The 24804-nt window shown below is 42.2% G+C and overlaps 1 protein-coding gene across 1 annotated transcript in view; it reads right to left on the reverse strand.

Annotated features, from left to right (window-relative positions):
- The window catches only part of elfn2b (extracellular leucine-rich repeat and fibronectin type III domain containing 2b), a 59713-nt gene extending 42199 nt beyond the window's left edge, over positions 1-17514 (reverse strand). The window contains exon 1 of the mRNA XM_076751869.1: positions 17392-17514. The gene's annotated coding sequence lies outside the window, so the exon portion shown is untranslated. The remainder of the gene's footprint in view (positions 1-17391) is intronic.
- Between the last annotated feature and the right edge of the window lie 7290 nt (positions 17515-24804).

A 24804-nucleotide genomic window follows, 5' to 3' on the forward strand; every position in this document is an offset into this window, starting at 1 on the left:
TGACAAGCAGGAGAAATAATACCGCTGATAGCATGGGAAAGGGATGAAGCAACATCTACCTACGTATCTATCTATCTATCTATCTATCTATCTATCTATCTATCTATCTATCTATCTATCTATCATGTCAACTGTCTATTTATAGTTTTCTCTCCATTTTTCTTTCTCTATCTATCCTCCATCCTCCTCACTTTCTCTCACTTCATTCCAGCTGCTGCGGTTCACTTAAATTAACATTACCAGGCCCGATAAGCAGGATGACAATAATGGCTGATGATGCATCAGAAGGGTACAAGGTGACAGATGGCTCGGTCTGTAAGTGGTACTATATATAATGAGATGCTACCTATCCTCCTGTTTCAGTCACAGAGCAGGACACCTGTCACAGCACACCTCAAGCCGTCAGTACACAACACACTGCCTATCTATTAATAATTTGTGCAAATAACTGTCAGAGAAGCTGACATACACTGCTCCCTTTTCTCTCTTGCTACTGGTCTCTCCCCTTCCTCTCTGCCTCTCTTTATTTGTCTCTATCCCTCTTTCCCTCTCTCCGCCTCCAGTGCTCTCGCCCTCTCCCTGACACACACACAGACATACCAACACAGTCTAAATCAGTTAGGGAGAGCCCGACCGGCTGGCCCAAAGTAGGCTGAGCGTGACATCTCATTTTCAGCAGTAATACTGGGCTGATCCTGCTCCTCCCCTACAAGTTATATGGAGAAAGAGCGCTGTGTTACACTTGATCATGACTAGGCACAGCAGGGAGGAATATGCATGTGAGAAGACGAGAGCACATGTCTCATGAAAACACATACACACTGAGGGAAACACAAATCCTATCACTCACACTACAATTTACTTGCAAGTACTTGAGTGCTCACATAGGGCATGATTTGCATGCATCACAGAGGCCTAAAACAAACACGTAGACTTATGTTATGTTAGACTTATGTAGAAATGCAAACACGGGGTTTCAAGCTGACCAGTGAAACGGATTAGAAGGCTCTCTCCAGTGTGCTCCTATGCAAAAATAACAGCTACAGAGACTGAATCCTTAAGCACACAGGAACAGATTTTGTTGAAGATGTGCATTTTCCAGTGTTGCTTCTTTGCTCGGTAAAATAAGCATCGCAGGAATCAAAGCGCTGTTAAAACAAAAGAAAAAGGGAACATTTCCCAAATGTAGTGTACATTCATGCTTGAACAAATTCCATTTTGGAAAATCCAAGCGTTTTCCTCCAGGGATACCCTCAGGTCAAATAGTCAACTTTCTGCCCAAGATGTCAGAAACTAATGGCCAGATTTCTATTAAATGTTCTGGGTATGTTTATGGTCCCTGGAGGATGGATGCTCTGTTGGGTGAACCTCCTGACCTTTCATGTTGAGACAGCAATTCTCAGCCATGCAAAAAAAAAAAAAAAAAGAAGAAGAAGAAGAAAGAAAGAAAGAAATCTGTTTTTAGATTTGTTGAGCAAATTTATGCACTCCAGAGAAGAAAATCTTTACACTTTGGACACTCTGTGTGCTTTCATCTTGCACACGGCTCATCTCATGCCCTAGCCTGGTGGCCCTAAACTATTCCAGCAATTTCGCTGCTATTTTCCATGTTAAAAGGTTAGACATCAGACATCAAACAACTTTCTCTGGGGTATGGGATAGAGTAGAGTCAACAGTCATATGTTAAGAACCAAAACTCATTCGGAATTGCATTCCATCATTCACGAAACACAGAGGAAGGATATCGTGTTGCTCCCTCACGAGGAAATTAGGCAGTGAGCTTTCTATCACCATGTGACACCATGTCTGACTACTGTCTCAGCTTCCAGTCGGTATTGGTAACGGTGAAATTCAGACACATCGATATTGAAAGTAAGTCAAACATGTTACTGTCACTTATTATTGGACACTGGCTTGAACAACATGGCCCCCGGGGGACTCGGGGCTACTTGGCTGTTATTGCTTACATTTTCCGAGGTGACACCTGTTCAGCGAGTGACAATGAGCGGTAATATTCTTTGTGCTTGTTTATCTCTCTCTTACAGATGTACGCTGTCTCTCTCCCTCTCCATCTTTCTCTACCTCTCCCACTCATAATCACATCAAAGAGAAGCAGCTGCTGACACAATGAGAGGGTTGGAAGTGAATCAGTCATTATTCCTCTGTTCAGCTGCACACACACACACACGCACACATATACACACACAAGAGAAGCCTTACTCATAGCTAGGTGCAGTCAGCATTTTTATAGCCTCCGCACCTTCTCATGGGTCCATGGGTGGATTACACAAATGAGTTACGCATTTCATCAAGGCGAACAGTGAAAACTAACTATAAGGAAGGGAGAGGGGAGGAGAGGGGAGGGGGGATGAGGTCCGAGGGAAGAGGAGGAGAGGAGAGGTCATCACAAGTTGATCAAAAGTGGAAAGAAAGCAGATAGAGGTTATGGTGGAGTCCATAGGTGTGTGCAGTCTGACAGGTTTGTGTTAAGACCAACTGAAATGAACAGCCTGTCTGTGCAAGTATGTTGTTATGTTAACATATTTAGGTTTATTGTTAACTGCAGCCTCTAGTGGCCATGGTAATTATGACAGGAGCAATGGAGGAAATCAGGTGAGGTAGTATAAAGAGCAAGAAAGTCCAGATTTGAAATATTGACTTATTTTAATTTAATCGTGCTTTTAATTTAATCGACATATGTAACAGGAACATACTTATTCTAACCCAAACCATGATCTTTTCCCAAACCTAACCGGGTAGTTTCGGTGGCTAAACCTAAGCGAACTGCAACCTCATATGTCGTGTCGGGATTCACCGGCAATCAGCCTATTCAGTCGCGTTTGATGTGTTGGAAATTAAGCACTTTCTGCAAATGTGTGGTTCTCTATCAAAGAAGAATGGACTTGTAGAGCTGACAAAGTGACAGTATTCTGAACCTCATCCCACTGCAGCTCAGAGCGGCAATTAGAGAGAAAATTAATGTCAGAGCCAACCAATAAAAGTATCATTTACAGTAAAGTGATTTTTCAAATATTCAGGTCTCTGCATGACGCTCACAACAATGGCTCTCTGAGTGATTAGCTGAATATGCAGCTGGTCAAAGCAAAAAAGGCAGGAAGTGTGAAATTGTTTAAACAGTTGCTTGTCTACATGTCCAGTGTTTTAATGGACTGTCCATGTCAAGGGTGTGAGTTGGAGTAATAATATTAATTCTAAAAAAAAAAAAAAAGAACTGCAGAGTTCAACTAATGCAGAAAAAAGTTCACTTGCCTCCAACTCACTCTGCAGAGATTACAGTCCATATTACACAACTGTCTCCATCCAGCATTTCACTTAAATTTGGGCTTTTTTTTTTACATAACCTTGAACAGGAGTTTCTATTTCAAAGCATTGTTATTCATATTATACCTTTATCTTTAAACCCCACATACAGTTCACTTCAGCAGTATCACACAGAGCGTTGCAAGGAAGTCTTCTGCACAACTGTGCCTCTTCCCCACAGCATGGAATAAAATGAAAGCATGAGGGAAAAGGAGAACGTAATTAAAGGGGAGGAAACGGCACCGTGTACAATCAGTCCAAATCTAAAATGGATACCAGTGTGTTCCAGGCTCTGCTATTACCTCAATAACCAGCTGGCCTTGTGCTACATTATACAATGCTAGCATGACTCCCTGTGCACAGTGGTCATTGGGCTTAATTCTTATTAGCATTGCTTATGCCTCACTATTGCATGAATATGAAAAAAATGTCAAGCAGTGAGCATTTAAAGTTTGAAATATGCATTTTTTGTTGCATCGGCGTCTTCAAAATCGTGTGAGTAATCATGAGTCTGCACAGTCATTTGTATGTTCGGAGCTTCTTGTGTCTTTTCTGCTTTGTTACACTTGTGTTTCTAATTTCAGAGAAATAATTTCTTGAGCATGAGAAAGTCGTGACCTCTCCATCTGTATCCCTGCATGCAAACATCTCTTAATTAGCTTGATACAACGCCGACATGATGGGAGATATGCAAGCTTATGATCTCGCTGTATGTGATTTCTTGGTGCATTGAAAAAGCAATGAAAGATACCTAATTATGCTTGAAACGTTTCCTCGCACTTTGCCGCATGCAAATTTAGAATATCATCTGTTCTCAACAGGCAAATAATGCAGGAGGAAATCTCCTTTCCACATGACAAACAGAATCAGTCAGTTGTGTTGTGGTCATCTGGATGATTCCCATTTGTAATTTGATTATGCAAACATCCAATTACAGTGCCTCATGCCACATGATCTTTGTGAGATCATCAAGTTGATTTAGAATGAATCACATAGTTGAAACATTCTGTATATGCTTCCTCTCGTTGCATATTATGGAGGAGTTTACTGTGAGTCCTGCTCAGTATGAAAAGCCATATGTAATGATGCTTTTACCAAAGTCATGATATCAAATATAATAAAGGAGCTGGTGTGTAGCAACTAACAGAATTTCTTGGATCAACATGTTAGAGGTGCACTCAGCACACCTTATAAAACATGTCATTTCCGTGTGTGCATCATAGCAACGCCTTTATGAAGCAAACACTGCTTAAATGCTTTAATTAACACCCTGCATCGCAAAAAAAATTGAGGCTGCTAACAACGTTCTGAGGAGAGCAGATGTGTGAGTCAAGAACCAAGGTGATGTCATGAAGTCGGGGGAGGCAGGTGGGCCCACTGAGCTAACGGAGCCCGCATCTGGCAAATGTGTCACTGTTGGTTAGATAACGATGCCAAAGGCTCGACCGAGCATGAGCTAGACATTTTGGAGAACTTTCTGTATCGCTCGTGCACGTTTCACACACTCACAGACTTAACGCCAATTAGAACTGAAATGTGCCCAATTTCTTCAAAGAAAACAGTCTGCATGACAGCGTACCAAGAAACCTCAGCATCCCTGTAAACTGCCAACAACATCGCTAAATTAGCCAACACTCTGAAGAAGTTTTTCCATTTCGTTCTAATTTGGAGGGAGGGCTGAAATTCCAACAATATCTCCATTGCCCACCCATCTGTCTTTCTCTCTATGTCTTTCCTTCAAGGCACATGTGTCCTTAGTACTGCCAGGCAAAATCTGCCACTGAAGCTCCTAACTGCAGAGCTTCAGGCGGGTGAGATGGAGAGAATGAATGAGAGAAAAGGGGAGAGAGAGAGAGAGAGAGAGAGAGAAAGAGAGAGAGAGAGAGAGAGAGAGTAGGAAGACAAGGAGCACATTGGTGTTAAAAAAAATAAAGTGACGAAAAATGAAAAACTTGACATCAGCAACTGCTGTGGACATCAGGTTTTAAATGCCTGTCACAGACCTCTTTGCTTTGTGCGTGTGTGTGTGTGTGTGTGTGTGTGTGTGTGTGTGTGTGTGTTTACTGTATGTCTGCATGAACCTGTCCTTCCTCAAGGTAGTCTGGTGAATCATGAGTCTGAATCATGAGGAAACCTTTCAAGGTGTGCGTCAGTGTGTGATTACACACAAAAAACATGAATGTGTGTCTATGTGGCTGTTAATGTATGTGTATCCAGATGTGTTTAACATGAGTGGGCGTAATGCATGCTGGGATATGTCTGAGATATATCGGACGCGCATTTCAGTGGCCAGTGGTTCTTTGGACAGATACTACATACACACACACACACACACCTTCACGCACACTAGTCCTCCTCCTTTACCTCCAGAGACGTCCATGTCAGCTCTTTGCTTTTGTCTTTCTTTGACACAAAAGCATCGTGTTGTGTTGATGGTGGCATGTTTACATTTATGCAGCAAATTGGTCCTTTCAGCACTTCGCACCGTTTTAGGAGGTAAACCAAGCTCAGTCTTCCACTTTCATCGCGAGCCCCCCTCAGAATGCTGAGCTGCATTAATGAGTCGTAACCATTCATGTTGTCAGCTACGGCTGTGAACGTAAACCAAAGGCTTTCTAGCCTGCCAACAGTCACAATGCATGCCTATGTTTTAACCAAACCTTTGGCAGAGGGGTTTAGGTTTTGGACTGAGTGCTGGTGTTGCCACACTCTCTGGCAGAACATTGTGGATTAGAGGGAGAATGGGGACTTTGATAATCCTCCCCCCTTCTCTCTCTCCCTCTCTCTGCCTCTACCTCTCTTGGGTGGTGAATGACAAATCTCTGTGGGGTGGGGATGCCATCAGAATAATGTTAAGATAATGTCAGGGTGCTGTCAGGACAAGGTTTCATTGTTTTATTTTGTTTTTTTTACGAGTTTATTTTCACCCCCAAACCCCATGAGATAGTGTTCACAGGCATTCACTTAAATAGCTATTTGGACTAGGGAAGAATATCTTTATTGTCATTGCACAAGTACAGTGAGATTAAGTGTGCTGCTTCCGTACGCAATGCTATAAAAAAGACATAAATAAGGCAAAAATAAAACAATAAATAGTAATAAAGTCGCAAACAGTATAAACTGTGTCCGACACTGGTAAATAGTGCAACAGCTCAGATGTGCAAAGCAGCAACAAAACCAGTAGCATGAGAGTGTAAATACAGAGTCTTTACAGTAACACTTTGCTGAGTAATGTGTTACTGCCTAATGATGATTACGCAGCCAAACAATGTTTTCATTGTGTCGCAGTTCTTTATGTTACTTAATCATTTTACTTATTGTTATTTGGGGTGTTAGGCTTGAAGTACCATAAATGTCAGTTGCATTAACAAAACCAGTTCACAACTGAGAGAACAGAGCTCTAAACGAAGCCCGTGAACGTGTTATAGTGAGGACATATGAACCGATTTTGAACTCAATTCAGGCAAAGAGAAATATATGCTTTGCTTCAGTTCACTCTGCTGTCTGTGTAGCTTCATGGATCCACATCCGGAAACTGTGTGATGTTTTGGGCAATGTTGCATTGCTGTACATAAACTTGTGTGCAAAGTACCTTGTAGTCACTGTAATTATAATAATTGTCCATGCCATCATAGAACAATACTTAAATACAATACTTACAGTAAAGCTAAATTTGTCACATTTGTCAAGTCTCACTGAAACGAATGCAGAAAAAAAACAAACATTGCGATAATCTCCGTGACTCTGAATAAGAAGTTATTGTAGATCAGAGACATGATCTATGTTTGTTGCAGCTGAATCAGCGTATGGTCTTTGTGCCGTCATTATGTAACAACAGAAACTGTGGCCCAGTTTCCAAGTGACATTCTTAAAATAACTCTGTATTTGTTTGTGTCAGTCATTTCTGCAAGCTGGGCAATTTCTCTGTGCCTGAAAAGATCTAATTTATTTTTAGAAATCTTGAGTAGTTATTTGTCCTGCAGCGATATTCATTTATTTTGGGACTTAGATGTTGCTATCGATTGATAGCATGCTACTGCAGGTGTGGGCTGATTTCAGGTTGTGATATACCGTGTGATACTGAAGAAAAAGGCTCTCATACATGTGCACACTGATCAGCCCGTTCCCTCACATCAATCTGACAGGATGCGGACAATTTTCAGGCAACAGATATGTACTTATTGTCTTCATCAACTCATGCATACAATGGAGTGTTTAGGAAAACAACAGAGTTCTCCTATCACCTCATATCACCATCATTTGTTATACAGAGCTACACTGGAAGGAATGAGGGATTTCAAGGCACACAAAGCCCACTAAGGTGGTCCCTTGTTCCTCCATCCTGGTGGTCACAACTCGTATTGACCACAGTGAGGGTGTGATACATCACACTGAGGATTGCCCACCCTGTAGCCGCCGCTCTGCACATCACACTGTGTTGCTGTTGGCGCACAATCTTAAAAGACACATTAACAATCTTACCCCATCTCAACCATTTTATGTGAGCTGTTTACAGTGCAGTAAGTAAATAATCACAGCCTGTTATCTATGAATAAAAATGTGTGCTCATTGTCACATATAAACCACAGCACAGCACAGTGCCACATACACACACTCACACTCGTCTAAGCTTTTGTCGCCTGGCTGGTGGATTAAGTGTGAGCATTTGTGAAATCATTTGAACCCCCAGGGGTGCAAAGAGCAGTGTTGACGGTGTGTGAGCGTATACGTGTGTGTGTGTGTGTATGTGTGTGTCACTATGTTTACGCATGCAACGTGCTGTGCATTTGGCTTAGGTTTGTGCACATTTCACAGCATATGTCTGCCTGTGTTTGGGGCCTACAGTGCGTCTGCGTGGTTCAGCTCTGCTGGGACTACAGACGAGTAAAACTGCAGTTAAATAACTAGTAAAAAACAAAAAAAAACAAGTGCTGGAAAATGAAAAAGAAGAACAAATGAACTTCCCTTGGCTTGTTTTTACAGAGGATGTACAGCAATCAATATTATTATTGACCGAGGGGAGAGGTAGCATTTGTTTGACTATCGATTACTTCAAGCCAACAGCTTATTTCTACTTGTTAGCTTCCATAACTCCGGACTCTGAGCCTGAGAAGCTGACTCAGCATCACAGAGGCTCTGAAGGAATCTGAATGGGCGAAACGTGAACTTTTTTTCTCTTTACTGTCCTTTTTTTGGTATGAATGAAGATGCACGCCATACACACTGTCAAGCTTTGGCCCTCTAGAAACCAGAGGACACATAAAAGCCGTGTCTGAGTGCAGATGTGTGTCTGCAGGCTGTGGGTTAGAGTGAGAGATGTGATTCTAATCTTTAATCCGCTGGAATAAACTAGAATCATTCTGCTCTCCAAACACCTGTCTGTCTGTCTGTCTGTCTGTCTGTCTGTCTGTCTGTGTCTGTCTGTCTGTCTGTCCACCCCGTTGTGGAAAATAACTAAGCACATTGACTCAAGTACTGCTCTTTAGTACAATATTGAGGTACATTACTTGAGTATTTTTATTTTATGCTATTTTAAACCTTTGCTTCACTACATTCATTGTTTCTACCTACTTTGAAGATCATTATATAATATAATAACCTCCATCTAAACCAAATAAAATTTAAAAAGCTGCTTACACAGAAAGCCATTAGTACTAATTAGCCACTAATATATACAATAACTCTCTTTCAGGTGGCCTAATGAGTCTTTTCACTTTTTATACTTTAAGTAAATTTAGCTGCTAAAACTTCTTTACTTTTCAATCCAGGATTTAAACTTGTCAATGAGTATTTTTATAGGCTGTGGTATTGCTACTTTTGCTGAAGTAAAAGATCTAAATACTTCCTCCAGCTCTAGTCTAGCAAACATCCCAGCGATGCTTCTGCTCTTTATTTTCAGTCTGCCTGTAAAAGTGTGCATGTACTCTCCTCCTGTCTCACCTGTCCTCCTCACACTGAATCAGACAGCTCTCTCTCTCTCTTTACCTCTTAGTTTATTAGTTTTAAGTGACATGCGGCCTGCAAGCAAAGCAAAATTCATATTTAATTGAGAAGACAGACTGAAAGGATGAATGACTGATGGGTCAGAGAGAGAAAGACAGAAAAAGACTCTACTAAAGCTCTCAGAACTCAAGTGGGCTTCCAGGACTTTCTGTGCGGTTGTGTGTTGTTTCTGACATCCAAATGTGAGCAATTCAACTTATAACTAAAATAAGTTTTAGGAAGAACATATTCTTCACTGGCGTTTGATGCTGGCCTTTCAGACTTTTAAGCCAATAGCAAATAATCACGTTTAGGTACGTTCATGAAGAAATTCTGATGTAAAGCAATTAACACCTTCTCTTGTTAGCATCAGGTACGAGACTGGCTCCAGTCTGTGTGCAACTGCGTATACACATGCACTCTCCTAAACTAGGTTAAGCATTGAGGGGTTAGGACTGAGCATTTGCCTCGGCAAGTTCTACGTGCCAATACAGCCATGACTTTGCAACTGACTTTAGCCCTGCGTGAAAGAAAAACCGCGGCCCCCTCATTCACTTGAATGGGGCCCATCTGTTGGCTCAACAGTAGTGCCAACGCAGAAGACTCCAGCAAAAAACAAACAGGGTCATCCAGGAAATACTTAAAACCTAGCTCCACCTTTTGCCTGAGAATACAGCAGCTTATTTCTACTGCAATCCACAAAAGACAAAATGATCACAGCCGTGTGGTAAAATCTTCTTACAACATTATAAACCGCTAATAAGCCTTCACACACAGATCTATTACTCAAACCGGCCCTCTGGATCCTTTTTCTTTTTTTTTTTTTTTTGGCCATTTTGGATATTGTGGAGATTTGTTTGCATTCTGCACCATTAAAAAAACACAATAAAAAAAATAAACAATAGATTTCAAATCAGGATGATTGTGGACACATTTTGCAGGCCAAGACACTGAAGCATTCTGATTCTGTAGGCCGTGGAACAAATTCGAAACAGATGCTTCAGTGGAGCATAGCGCCACGTACCCATCCAACTAAACTGTGCCTAAACATACAGACAAACACACACACACACACACACAGACGAGCACGCGTACAGGGGAACAGAGATACTGTCTCTCTGTGAAGCTGCAGATGCAGAGTGGGTGACAAAGCTAAAATATTTATACCCAGATCTTAACAGTCTGTGCCAAGAGAGAGACAGACAGACAGACAGACAGAGAGAAAGATGGATAAAGAGAGTGAAAGAGGGAGAGATTCAAGTAGAGATGCAGGCCACAAGAAAGAGAGCGATGGAAAGTGTCAGCGTGCGTGTGTGTGTGTGTGTGTGTGTGTGTGTGTGTGTGTGTGTGTGTGTGTGTGTGTGTGTTTGTGTGTGAGGGAAAGAGAGAGAGAGAGATGAGATGAGTGTGCAGCACAGATGCCAAATGAATCTAGGGCAGTTCAGAAAAAAAACAAGGCATTATTCCAAAATCCACTTTGTACGTGTGCAAGTATGTGCGCGTAATTGTATTTCTATATTTGTGTGTGTATGTGTGTGTGTGTGTGTGTGTGTGTGTGTGTGTGTGTGTGAGAGAGAGAGAGAGAGAGAGCATGTGGGTGTGTGTGTGTGTGATGTACAGGCAAATATGTAAGCATCAGTCTAATGTGAATGTAAAATGCCAGAGGCTGAAATTGAAGAAGGAACACCACAACTTTCTTTTTTGCTCAGTCTTCAAGCCTTTTATTCATCACCCTTTAACAATTACAGTGCTCTCTGCATCACACCCACTCCTCTTCCAGCATGTTCTGCCGCGCTCTCTCTCCTTCTCTCGGCCTCTCTCTCTCACACACACATCCGTCCATCCATCCATTATCTATAACCGCTTGTCCTTTGAAGGCTTGCATTTCTCTCCTCATCGAACTCAGACACCAAAGGATTTTGTGTGAGAGCATGGGTGTGGGTTAATAGGGGTGGGGGGTTGGCACAAAGCAAGATGATGGCAGATGGTGTCCTTACTTAACACACATACAGTGAACACACACACACACTAAAACACTGACTAAACAGATACACACTCACAGAGAGAACGTGTATGTGAAGCATGCGCGCTTCACATGATGCACATATCCACACGTCAGCTCCACCGAGACACCAGTGGAATAATCCTTGTAGTAAGAAATGTATTTTTTATTTAAGTTGTTGTCAAGCTGTAACAGTTTCCAAGCTGGCGGGTCACATCACAAGATGTTTTATGATTCCGTTCTAATTATTGGGTTCACAATTCAGTTCTAAATGTGTTCTACATTAAATAAGATGCTGCCTCTTTCATCTGCTCTTATTTTTATATGCAGACAGTTTACCAAACTGCTCTGCTTTATTTGCCTTTTTTTTTTTTTTCAAATGTGTATTTTAATTAGACTTAATAATTGAAACAACTGTGCGCTGAAATCAGGAGTAAATCAGTTCTATATTGGCGCAGAGGACACTGCAGTAAGAGCCTGAAAATAGCACCCCTAACAGTAACAGCTGCATATTGTATGAGTCATGTCAAGCTCTTTCTTCCTCAGGAGATTATTAAACCCAAAAAAATGTCCAAATGTTGGGCTTCACCGAAGATCAGACTAGCTAAATAAATTTTTCCCTTCCTTTGTGGCGTCACATAGGCACTCGACTGCGCTGTGGCACTGCGGCTCAAAGTTCCATCTTTATTGCAGCGCTTATTTAGCATTAGCTTATTTGGAGGAGAAACTGAAACATTATTAACTTGAATTGATTTTTTGAATTGAGTTCAGAACCTTGATGCTCACCTGTCTACATCAGGCTCCGGGCAGTTTTTCCATTTAATGTGTTGGTGACGTCATAAGACAAACACAGCACCATGGGCTTGAATAATTTATTCCGAAGGAGCATCATATAGCTTCAATGAAATGTTGAAACAAACACATTAATCCAGAATGTGACTGTCAAGCATTTAATGCCAATGTGGCCCATGCAGCATGTACGGTGCAGTCATGTATGTACAGTGTTTAAATGTGTTTGTGCCGGTGTGAGCAATCAAAAGTGTGTGTGTTTGCGTGTCAACGTGTGGGTTTGTTTCTCGTGACTGATACACATGTATACCGCAGATATTCGCAGACTTCAGTCAACAACATGACATGCACGCCTCGCTGTCCATACACACATCTAAGTGCTCACGTACACGCCGCTTCAGTATGTCCCCACATGAGAACCAACACCTTCGACTCAAACAGGCATGCATCGCTGCGTCCTTCTCTTTCTGCTCAACAGCTTTTCCCCGTCAAAAACATTTTGTCAACGTCAGGTCACATTGCACCACTTTGTCACTTCAATTACAGTCATAAAGCACTGAGTTGTGAATCTATTATAGTCAGAGAAATAATACAGTATCATGGGATGACTGGCCTCTACATAAAGACGTCTGTGGGTTGGAACACCATTCCAGTAAATTCCTAAAGGTGGTTATCAACCCCCATATTGTTTACTGACTACAGTATTTTCCATGGATATGCATGTGGTTATGAAGGCGATGAAAAGGTGCCTATGCAACCATATGATTCAATCAAAACAAATGAACCATTGTTTGTAAAGTTGGATTTAGGTACCATGTGTTGAGCCTACTGGGCTAAAAACACTGGGTTACACTGGTTTCCACAGATTTCCCATCACCCTGCTCACTCTTTATATTACAGTTAGGCTGGCAGGTATGACACATGATCATACCTGCCAGCAGGCGAAGGGGTTAAGGTGGTGTTAAAGATTTGTGGCTCACTAACTTCTCATTACTCACCCTCCTTCTTTTCTATGTACTGTAAAATTCTTGTTTGGAAGATTTATCTGTTTCATGTTTCCTCCTCTTTTTTTCCCCTCGCTGATTTCTCCTGTTTCCTTCATTCCCTCTAGCCGTCAACACTCTCTGCACTCCTTTCACGTCTCAGCCTCCCATGGAACATAAAACAGTGGTTTCCCGCTATCAACACTTTCATGCCCCACTAAAGTGCAGCTAATGAAACGGCATCTGAATTTCTCAAAACTGCCAATGCAGTTGCATTTCTAAAACCTCGTCAGCAAATCACTGTCTGCCATGTCTCTCAGTCTCTCGCCCAAGGGGACCTCCCACAGGTTCCTGGCAGTGAAGGAGTGACGGTTGTTGTGAAACATGACTGTCGTATTGATTGCACAGAGCACTGCAACAGCTGGTAGGCTCAAAGAGAGCACAGCGCGCTATGGCCAAGAATGTGATGTGGAGGAGTGAGCAAGTGTGAATGCCTCCCAAGGGTTATCCCTCTCAGGATCTTTGCATAATCCTTCCTGATGGATACGGAGATCGATTCGGAGGGCGTGGCTGGAGAAGGGAAGCCTGGGGATAGGTGGAGCCGGGGGTGGGGAAGGTCTAAGATCTGAGATTGCCTGGCGGTCCTGATTCCCTGAAATGTACACTTAGTATCAGATATGAGCACACCAGTGTAACACTATGACACTGAAATCTGCATCTTTTTATGCAACATGGTTCAAAGGTTTCTATTTTTCTGGTTGATTTAGAGGTTCACAGGTAGATTAACAGCATGTAAGGATGAAAAAGAAAAGAAGATGAAGAAAGCATGAGTTAAGTTAAAGGCCCAACCCACATTTTTACGACCATACCAATATATTTGTAGAATTAATGAAAGAAGCTGAAAAGAAAGATTACACCACTGTCTTGTCTAATGTCACTGGTGTAAACAAACCTTTTACTGCATCTGTGGCAGTAATATCTTTGGTCTCTATTAAATGACTTGTCAATCAACCTGTGATTGCAAGTTTCAATCCTGTGTTTTGAATTTTGGTGGTGGGGCGACATTCTGGCTTACATTTGGATCATGGGTTGTACCGTTCAGGTTGCTTTGTGTCTAATTAAAGTATGCAGTTGCTAATGGCAACAACTCAACAAAGCCAGTCAGTCAGCTAAGCAGCCAGTCACCCTCCCAGCCATCTGCTTTATTAGTAATCATTAAACAGAAACACACACTACACTATTACTATATGACTGTTGCATTATGCATATTCTATCAACTCTCAAGGTATGTGCTGTCACACAGGAATTCTGCATAATTATAATTATGAAAGTGGGTTGAACATCCCTGTATTTTGCTGCCGTTGGATCATTGAAAAAGAGCCGGCAAAATTAGCCCAACTGATCAGCATGTACTGCAGTCGCATTCCACCACTGCTTATAAACCAACCACATCAGAGTCTTCATCCATTTGACCCGTATCTGAGTGCAAGGTGAATTAATTAGGTCAGCGAAGCCGTAAGTGACTTGGCCTCCCAGTGCACTGAGGTCGGGAAAATATAATGGCCCTAATGGCTCTTTTTATTAACTATTCAATAACTGCTCAAGCTCCTGCCCATCTGGCTCCCAGGTGGCCCAGACAATTGATAGAAACTCCACTTAACTCACGCTTCAGACGTCATCTGATTACATGATACTATTGATTTAGACAAGACGAATATACAATGAGCATTTAGTTCATATTATATACGTATTTCTTGCTATGCATATATATTTCAAATACATTTTTTTGGTGAGATTATGTTTTAGACTGTCCTGTGTTTCTTCTCTGGATCCTGTTTTGACATGGCTCCAGTGATCTTTCACTGTATTGTTATTTTTTTTTTTTCTCATTTTTTTGAACTAAGTGAATGCCACACTATCAGTTCATATGTCGTAGATTTTGCACAAGAGAAATAAGCAGGAAGCAAATTACGTTTCAGGTTTACATCCAGCATAGCATCCATCACCTCTTGAGAGCAACCCCAACAGACAGCGCTATGGATTCCCTGAATTATGGCTAACGTAGTTCAATAGTATTCTGATGAACTCAAGATTACATAGCAACAAGGCACTGGGCTTGGTGGGTGGGTGGTCATTATTCAGGTCTCCCAGACCTGCCTCCCCTACTGATTTCCTCTCCCCTTCTTCCTGGTACACCACTGATCTGTGATTGCAATTGATTGGAGACTGCTCATCATTCCTCCAAGGGCAACATCGAGAATCGTCGACATCAGGAGGAAATGGATTTAAAGAGATAAGCAGGATGGGACAAATGAGTGCAATGGGTGGAGATAGGATGGAGCAATGTGTGGAAAAACCAAATGGGTGTAACAAAAGAAATAAATAATGGAGGGCATGCAGCTTGACATGTGTTTCTGCTAAATCCAAGTGGGTGTGGCCAGTGATTGATGGGGCCAGGGTTAGGTAGGCATGGGTGGTAACGGCACTGAGAGAGGTTTGCCTTATTGACTGAAACCAAATTTACTTCACTGTATAAGAAGGAATCCACCTACTTAGCAAACCAATAGACCCCTCTGTCATTTTGAGCAGAACCTGATGGAGCACTTATTAACTATTGATCAGTGAAGAAATAGCACCGTCTTCTCTCTTGACGTTCACATTTTTAGTTTAAGGCCAACATCAATTGAAGGTAGCAGGTTTCTCGACATCTGCACTGAATTCCGATGAATCTACTCACGAGGCACAGAAAAATGACAGATGTAACAGCACTCATTGCAATTTCCTTACATGCTATCTTACTGAATTCAACATATTTATGTCATTAATGTCAAATATGTGTCATTTGAAACCAGTTCATTTTGATGATGCATTTGTGTGTGCTTGCTGATTTGCACTCAACAGTTAGTTTTAAACTTTGAAGAGTGAAATGAGCAATTGTGCTGATAAAAACACAAGAAACACACCAGCTGTCTTATTCCAGCCAGTCACTCCCATACAGAACTCCCACACAGAATTCCTCTAAAAGTCTTTCCTGTTCTTATTCTCTAATCACCTCAGTGAACAAGAAAATGGTGCCTCCATTTACATTACGCATGCAGATCATGTTCAAGCATACACTTAGCACATCTTCGAACTCTTCAACCTCCCCATCGTGTGGCGCTTGTAGCCCACCAAAGCCCGCTTTGCGCTTGGTCAGCACTATGCGCTGTCCGTGGTGCTGAAGCGCTGCACTCCGTCCACTGTACATACGTGTGTTAAAAGTCTGTGTACAGACACTGCCGATTAATTTAACCAACTCAGTGATAGATGATGAAATGTTGTTCACAGTTGCTACGTGTTGTCTCGTGCCTGGCAGTCCAAAACGTGTTGGCGAAGGAATCCATGCGGTCCATCGGTCAGTAGTCGGACACTGTTGCTGCTGCTGGCAGGAGATCTCTCTCTCTCTCTCTCTCTCTCTCTCTCTCTCTCCCTCTCTCTATCGCTCGCTCGCTCTCTCACTCACACATTGACTGGCACGCACGCACGCACGCACGAGCACGGGAGAACTGAAACCGAAGCCCTCATTGCAGGTGAAGTGTGGCGCCTGTCGTGCGACAGAGTGGTCAACACTGCTGAAAAGCTGGGCCATACAGGCTCAAAAGCACAAGCCAGAACACTCTCTCGCTCTCTATCTCTCTCTCTCACTCTCTCTCTCTCTCTGTCAGACACACACACACACACACACACACACACACACACACACACACAAGCGCGCATCGCCAGTAATATCCCCTGCGTGATTCCTCCCTCGATACTAAATCCCTTCTTGCACATCTGTCCATGGCGCGTACTCTGCCCGTCCACCCTATCCCCGCAGAATCCAGCATAAATACCAGCCTGGCTTCATCTGACACTTTAAATCTATGGCCACAGATTTTAATCACTTCTGCTTGGCATTTCAACTCTAAATGCTGGAATAACGCGTTGTGGCATAGAACAACAACAGGAGCAAAAAGGGGGAAATGTAGACTGATGCCCAGCAATAAAATCTTATTCCATACACGTACAACATTATTCAGTATCACAAGTCTGCTCGAAACTGCAGTTAGGGCAAACCCCAAGCAGAAAAACATGCTTTGATGGGCTCGTAAAATCAACCATATGGGCTTCTGTTGCACCAAGAGGACTCAACCTAGCAGAGCGTTGGAGTGCAGGTGCATGCTCGCTCTGCCGTCGCTTGCATCCATCTCATATGATATATCATACCAAGCCAACGTAAAGAAAAATACAGTTCTGTTCAAAACGAATGATGGAAACGTGCATTTTATACAGTACCTTCATTGATTTCCCTCCCAAATTATGCGTCCGTTGGCTGAAGCAGAGTGAGATTTTCTTTTTCTTTTTTTTCATCCACCGCTAACGTCGCAGGCTCAGCAGCACGGCGGGAGAGGATGACTGCGAGAGAGAGAGAGAGAGAGAGAGAGAGAGAGAGAGAGAGAGAGAGAGAGAGGATGCGTAGAGTAATATAGTTGAACTGCAGAGGGTATCTGCGTCCACAGCTGCCTTCTTCTCAAGTGAATATCTGCACATGCACGATCTTTGATATCGTCGTGTTGGTACAGTTCCTACAACATCATAATTAATGTTGCTCCTGAATTATGATTGCAACTGGCCAATCACGTTGGTGTGGTGTCGCAGCTGTGCCAAAAAAAAAAAAAAAAGACCGGAAAAATACGCACAATAATACGCAAGGGAGAAGTTAGCCTTCCTTGACACGTGGTTAATGGTCTATTTTCTAAATCTAACCAAGCAGTGTATTAACCTAAACCAAATGGGGACAGAAACATGGGGGGGGGGGGGGAGAAATTGAGAATAATATAAAAAGTTCCTTCATCTTCCTTTTTTGCTCAGATTCAACGATGGCCCTGCAGCAACATGGGTAATGATACCAACACCAACATTTACCTTCATTAACGACTGTGGAGTTGAAATGGTATTGATATAATATTAAATAAGTCTGCAAAATTAGACTCATTACTGGCCATGCTCAGGCATACAATATATGGGAGAGTGACACACATATATCAGTAATATAAGGCAGTCAGACTCATATTTAACCTATATTCCCTTCACTGTTAGAAGACCAACATTTAACAGACAATTCAGATGCATGATTACTGTAAGAAATGACCAAATGCTGCTGTAAAAAGTGAAAAATGGTGGGAGGGAGAGGAGGAAGACAGGAAGGAAGCCGCTCCATGCTATGACCAAATCTGTTATGATTATGATTCAGTCACATCAACCAACAGGGAGGTGAGGTATTAAAACATCCATTCAAAAAGCAGCAGTCTCCAGCAGTTTGTGAATCAAGCTGTGTTGGAACACAGTGCAAATCCAGAGCTAGGGATGAGAAGGCCCTGATGATGTTCTGCGTGAGTGTGTGGGCGGCCGGGAGGTTGAGTCTGCCTGTTTCACATGAAGGAATATGTTAGAGGTGTGATCATACTCAATTAACACTCTTCTCCTCCCCATTTCACACTTGCTTGTTTTTTTTTTTTTGGTTTCCTTGTCTTTCTCACTCACAAAAGCAAGCGCGTGCAGACACATGCAAACACACGTGTACACTTCATCTCATTAACTCGCTCTCTCTCCATCTCTGTCTTTTTTCACTGTCAGTGGAGGACTATTAGCTCCAGAGACTGAAGCGGTACTGAGAGTCTCATTAATATTTTCTCATTATCAGAGCCTGTAATGTTAAGCAATAGCTTGTCTTGGCTTGATTCTTAACAAAATGTGTTAGCTATTGCTGCTATACTGGGAGGATGATGAGCTATTTAATGTCTGTGCTTCACACAATAGGCTACATACATGAGCTAAAACACGGCCGTGCCACTGTACCAACAATGGATAAGGATGATTTCTTGCATCAAAAGTAATTTCTAACTGCAGAACCACATCGTTATTGTGGTTATTGTGGCCACGCTACATTTTTTTTTTTTAACATCCACTCTGAGTCTAAGCTGCTGAGTTATAGTCCAGCCTTCAAAGTGTCTTCAGACTGGGAAAATGTTGCTCTAATAATCCCGTCTAGACTGCATTCGGTCAGTTCTGATCTACTATTTTCCAGAGACTGCATTTATTGGCTGAATGCGATCTTGGGAAATTAGTAGATTGGAAGAGAAAAACAAGAACAGAAGGCAAATATCAGAGCAAGGGAGAGAGAAAGGAGCCGGAGAGCGTGATTTTTTTGACTCACCCTCCCCGACTGGCCCTGGATAAGAGGGTTTTTGTTCCATCTTTACCTTTGCACATCTGATACAATTAATGACCTCAACTACTTGAGCTGTCTGCAAGAAAACAGAGACTCAGACGGCTGGATTTGACAGTATAGCGAGAGGAATGAATGCAGACCATGAATATCAAGAGCAAATGTTATGTAAATCAAGTTATTAGTCGCTGAGATACTTCTGCTGTATTCATGGATGCATGCCAAGTGTTTGTAAGGTGACGTCTGGTGGTTCTGGATGAAAGATCAGCTGGGTCACGAAAATCAGTCTAATCTATCTGCACCAAACACAACAGCACATTGGCAGTGCCATGTCATTAGAGGGCCAACATGACAGCAAAGAGGTGGTTCATATTTCCAAAACATCATTTTGTCCGGCCACAAAATATCAGGCTTCTGGCTGGTGCTGATTGTCTTAGAGGACCCAAAGATGCTGGCCTGTCTGCTTGCATTTCTTAATAGCCTCATCCAGCTGTCTTCTCATAAATAATTCTTTCCTAACTTCACTCTCACACACAAAGCCACTTTGATGCATGGGACTCTTTTCCTGACAGCCAAACAATTAATAGCTGCTCTTATAGTCTCGAGTCACTGCCAGGGACTTTAATTTCGGATCCTTCTCGTGAGGCTATCTGGTGTGAAGACAAGTAGGGTTGTCACCATGCCGCTGCAAAGGGTTTGGGGCTATGACATTGGCTGCCCCTTTAATGAATCTAATTTCAGATGCTTTCTCATTCCAGAAATCTTTCCACGTGGGTGCATTCCTCACTGCACTTTTCTTCTTGATTTATTTTTTATACTTTTCTGGGGAGACTGCTTTGGTGCTCCTTGTCTGCTCCATCCGCTCATGGGTTTTCTCCACTTAAAGTCCAGCTGAAATCATATTCTGTCATTCCTTTTCGTCATCAAAAATAATGCCAATGTGTTTTTTTTTTTTTTCTTTAATTGTCATGTATTGTCAGTTGTTTTTAGCATTAAAAGGAAGAGAATTGGTCTTTGGGGAAATATAAAAAAAACACTCCTTTTCATCTCAGTCCACCAGAGCAGCATGTAGGTGTCAGTGTTTGATTGACAGCAGCTGGATGGCTGCCAGAGTACCGGTGTTACGCTGCAGGCAAGGAGAGTAAATAAACTTGCACTGTAGCTTGCATGTCGTGGCCAGACAGCGTGTTGTTAGTGGTATTGAAGAGGAAGGATAACACCAGCATCGAACTAGGCCAAAGAGACATTAGCAGGTATGTTTATATGCTGTTTAAGAGGGGGTTGTATGAGGTGCATCCCATAGTCATTGCATTACCAATAGTAGATAGCTGTTGGCACACCCCCAGTTTGCACAGCAGCACAGCAGCTGAGCAATGTGTTGCTGTGGACGGGGGCAGCAGCAGTTCGATCGGTTAGTTTGTTTGTTTCATTGCTTGACTTTGGTGTTTTGACATGTTAGTTCAAATCCAAATTAAACACAAACAAACTGCCTGATCGGAGCAGCAGTAGACCAACAATTCCAGTGTTCTGCTGGGTAAAATTACTTTTTTTTTGTCAGAGGAGTCTGGTGGCTTTGAAAAGAGCGAAATAACGGCTTCAGTGGCCCGTCAGGAAGTGCTGTCTGGTGGCCAGGTAAACCAGAGAAAATACTATAAACGTAGTGTACACTTATTGATTTATATGGCTAAAACACCATTTGCTGTTACCCCCAGTTTACGTCACCGTGTTCCCATGCCAGTTCTACTCTCAGCTTCTCCAAATTGGGGTGTGCCAACTGCCATCTACTGTAGGTAATATCTCATAAAACCCCACCTCCAAAAATCCAAACCAACCCTTTAATGTGCAGATCAGACTAATGAGCTATCCAGCATGGAAACTGACATCAGCAAGGCTTTTATCCCGGTGAATGTCTGTTTGTTTCGTGTGGCACGAGACGGGTGTTCACGTTTTTTAAGTTCAATAAGAAGGAGACTTTAGCAGGAATGCTAATCCGGCTCTTGTATTGTGTATCAGGCTTCTGTCTGGCTCAGTGAAACTGTCTGCTCTGCCTCTGATAGAGCACTGATGCTCCTGCTGCAGGATTTTATTACTTTTAGAACTTACCGCTTACTCTTCTTCAATTGCATTGCCTTGATTCATGCAGGCTTGCCTCTAGGTAGGTCAAGGTTTACATGACTTTGTTCCACTTTCCAATGTTTAAGTGCCAAAATTGCTGAACTGCCTTCCTTCACTCTGCCTTTCAAGTGTTTTTCTTTAGAAACTTTGCTTTACTCTCACATTTTAAGCATCTTTATTGTATTTGGCTAAAGACTAAAGACTGAGCAGCATCCCTTCTCTACAATGCATTGAAAACAATGTGAAACATTGCCTAGTTCTTCTGCCTTCAGTATGTTTATCCCAAACATCACAATGTATTTACGTGTGCATTTTGCCTGTGATTATGATGAAAAATGGCTCATGCACTCATCTATTCTTGATTAGGGATATTCTAATGGCATTATGTAAACCTGTGGTTTTTGTGCTGATGATAAGTCATTGTGCAGTGTTATACACACTATATTAGTTTGTCTTCATGGACAATAAAGATCATTAGGCCTATTTCATAGATGAATTTTGGCTTCCTATGAGGATAATGATATTATAGGCGTGAAATGACTGCTCTAAAAATATGAGCAAGTGGAGAAGACTGGCATGCACATATAGAATGAAATTTGAACAATTTTACTCATAAATATGGAGAGATCAAGGGAAAACTCCCTGCATGCACTGCCTAATGGACTCTTTGTCTTTACCTTTATGAGTATGGTGATTGAAAAAAAAAACTTAGGCCATGACTGCACTTGGTTGCCTGCGTCAGCTTGCTGATGTTCCCAGTCTAGTTGATTAAACAGGCTTATGACACATCTTTTGCTTAAATGTCAGTGAAATAAAACATCAGAACTTGCGCAAGGAAAAGTTCAAAGCCGTGACAGCTGCTGTCTCACTTCCACCTGTGGTCCTGCCACCTTTGTGGCACGTGTTACCTTTGGCTGACGGCTACATAATTTGACATATTCAAACGCATACCCAACATATTCAGTTCAGATTCCAGGATTGTTTACCAGACGAGGTATGTCAGCTGAATGGCCTCACGACACAAGCGCTGCGAGTGTGTTTCCATGGTAACCAAGTATAGTATTGAGAAGAGGAGCAAAGAGTGAGAGACACTGAAGCTAACCCTGAGCACTGTATTCTCTCGTTTCTCACTCATCTGCCTGTCCATTATGTCTTTCGGAGGCGGCTGTTTGAATATCATGTCGGCGCTATGGATTGCATGAAAAATTTGCTGGAAACTTCAAAAAATGTGTCTTGACAATAATTGTGAATATGCAACTCTGTATTCAATCTATTAATATCATTCCCTTTCACAGCTCCAGCTCAGCAAAGATGCATACAACCTCGATTCCAAAAAAAGCCGGGGCGCCGTGTAAAACGTAAATAAAAACAGAATGCAGCGATTCGCAAATCCCTTTTTGACCTATATTTAATCAATTATAGTGATAAACCTTGTTATTTTTTATAAATAGATGCTCATTCTTACTTTGATGCAACAACACATTTCGAACTAGTTGAAACAGGAGTAACAACAGACTCGGACAGTGTTTGGAATGCTCCAAAAACACCTGTTTGGAACATTCCACAGGTAAACAGGTTCGTTGTTCAACAGGTGATAGGATCAGGATTGGGTATGAAAGGGGCATCCTGGAAAGGCTCAGTTGTTTCCAAGCAAGGATGGAGCGAGGTTCACCACTTTTTGAAAAACTAAACCTACAGTTTCAGTGCAATGTTGGGATTTCACAATCTACAATACATAATATCATCTATCAACAACATCCAGCAATGCTTCCACCTTCTCTGTGCCCGGCTCATGTGAGATGGACTAACACAGAGTGGAAAAGTGTCCTGTCATCAGATGAGTTCACATTTCAAATACTTTTTGGAAGTCATGGGTGTCGTGTCCTCTGGACTAAAGAGGAAAAGAACCATCCAGATTGTTGCTAGCACACAGTTCAAAAGCCAGCATCTGTGATGCTAAGGGGGTGTATTAGTGCCCACGGCATGGGTAACTCACACATCTGTGAGGGCACCAATCATGCTGAAAGGTACCTACAGGTTTTGGAGCAACATATGCTGCCAAGTAGACGACATCCTTTTCAGGGACGTCCCTGCTTATTGCAGCAAAACAATGCCGTCACAACAGCACAGCCTCACAGTAAAACAGTGCAGAGAGGCACTCGACTGGCTCACATGCAGTCCAGACCTGTCTCCCAAAATACAGCAAAGGAGACTTCGGACTCCTGAGCTGCTGAAGCCATAAAACAAGAATGGGGAAGAATCTCACAACAATTAGTGTCCTCAGTTCCCCAACGCTTACTGAGTGTGAGAAAAGGTGATGTAACACTGTGGCAAACAGGCTCCTGCTGCATCTTGTTGGAATGTGTTGCAGACATCAAATTCAAAATAGTAGTAAATGTACACATTTAATGGAGCGAATTGAATCTGCAAAATGTCCAACGTGATGATTTCACATTTGTGTTTTAATGGAAGTCCACAGTGATGGATAAGGTCGTCCAAGAGCTGATCCAGAATCCTCTGAAGCTGTTTTCTAGGAACACATTCTCAGTTGAGCTGCATGTTTGTGAAAAAGTGTCCGTATTTAAGACGCTGAATACATGGTTGTGAACTGGATACACGGAGTGTGAATGCTGGCTGTGTCATCGGTGGCCTCGTGCCTGGACAGAGCGGAGGGCATCATCACAAGACTCAACTGGGATGCAATCAGCAGTCAAGCAGACAGGACGCAGAGTTCCAGCTGATCCTTACAGACACTACACATCATTGAACAGCTATTTGAATGCACCAAGTTTCTCTTACAATTCACGTGCATTCATGCAAACATGCAACCACACACACATCCGCTAATTATTGAAGAACAGGCAAAACTAATTTGCGCTGCACTGTTAAGGTACATTTCCACACAAATTACAAGGTGTTTATTCTACACCTTCAATATAATGAACTAAGTTTGTCAGCAAACAATAACAATCTCCAGATGCCAGAACTATGTCATCATACGACACTGTATATGCAATCTTATGGCATCATACATATTTGTGCATAAAGCAGATTAATTCACTTTTGTTCCTGTGCTGTGTTGCTGAGAAGAGTGCTGCTGTGTGAATGGAAAATTATATTTTTCCTGGAAGTCAGTGGTGCTGTTATAGGGGTCACTTACGTTAATGCGAGTGCAGGTTAATGCATAAAACCAGCAGCAGATAACAAGCCACTATGCCAAGTACACAGTCACCAGGAGGTGTTCAGATTTCACACCAGGAGCAGTTGGAGGGAAATTAGAACCCAAAGTTTAAATAAAACCCGCTCAATTAAAGGTACAATCATTAAAATATGGCCCTTTGGTAGCATCTAGTGGTCGTCACAGA

This window comes from Chaetodon auriga, chromosome 16, assembly GCF_051107435.1.
Source record: "Chaetodon auriga isolate fChaAug3 chromosome 16, fChaAug3.hap1, whole genome shotgun sequence".
In the NCBI taxonomy this organism is placed as follows: domain Eukaryota; kingdom Metazoa; phylum Chordata; class Actinopteri; order Chaetodontiformes; family Chaetodontidae; genus Chaetodon; species Chaetodon auriga.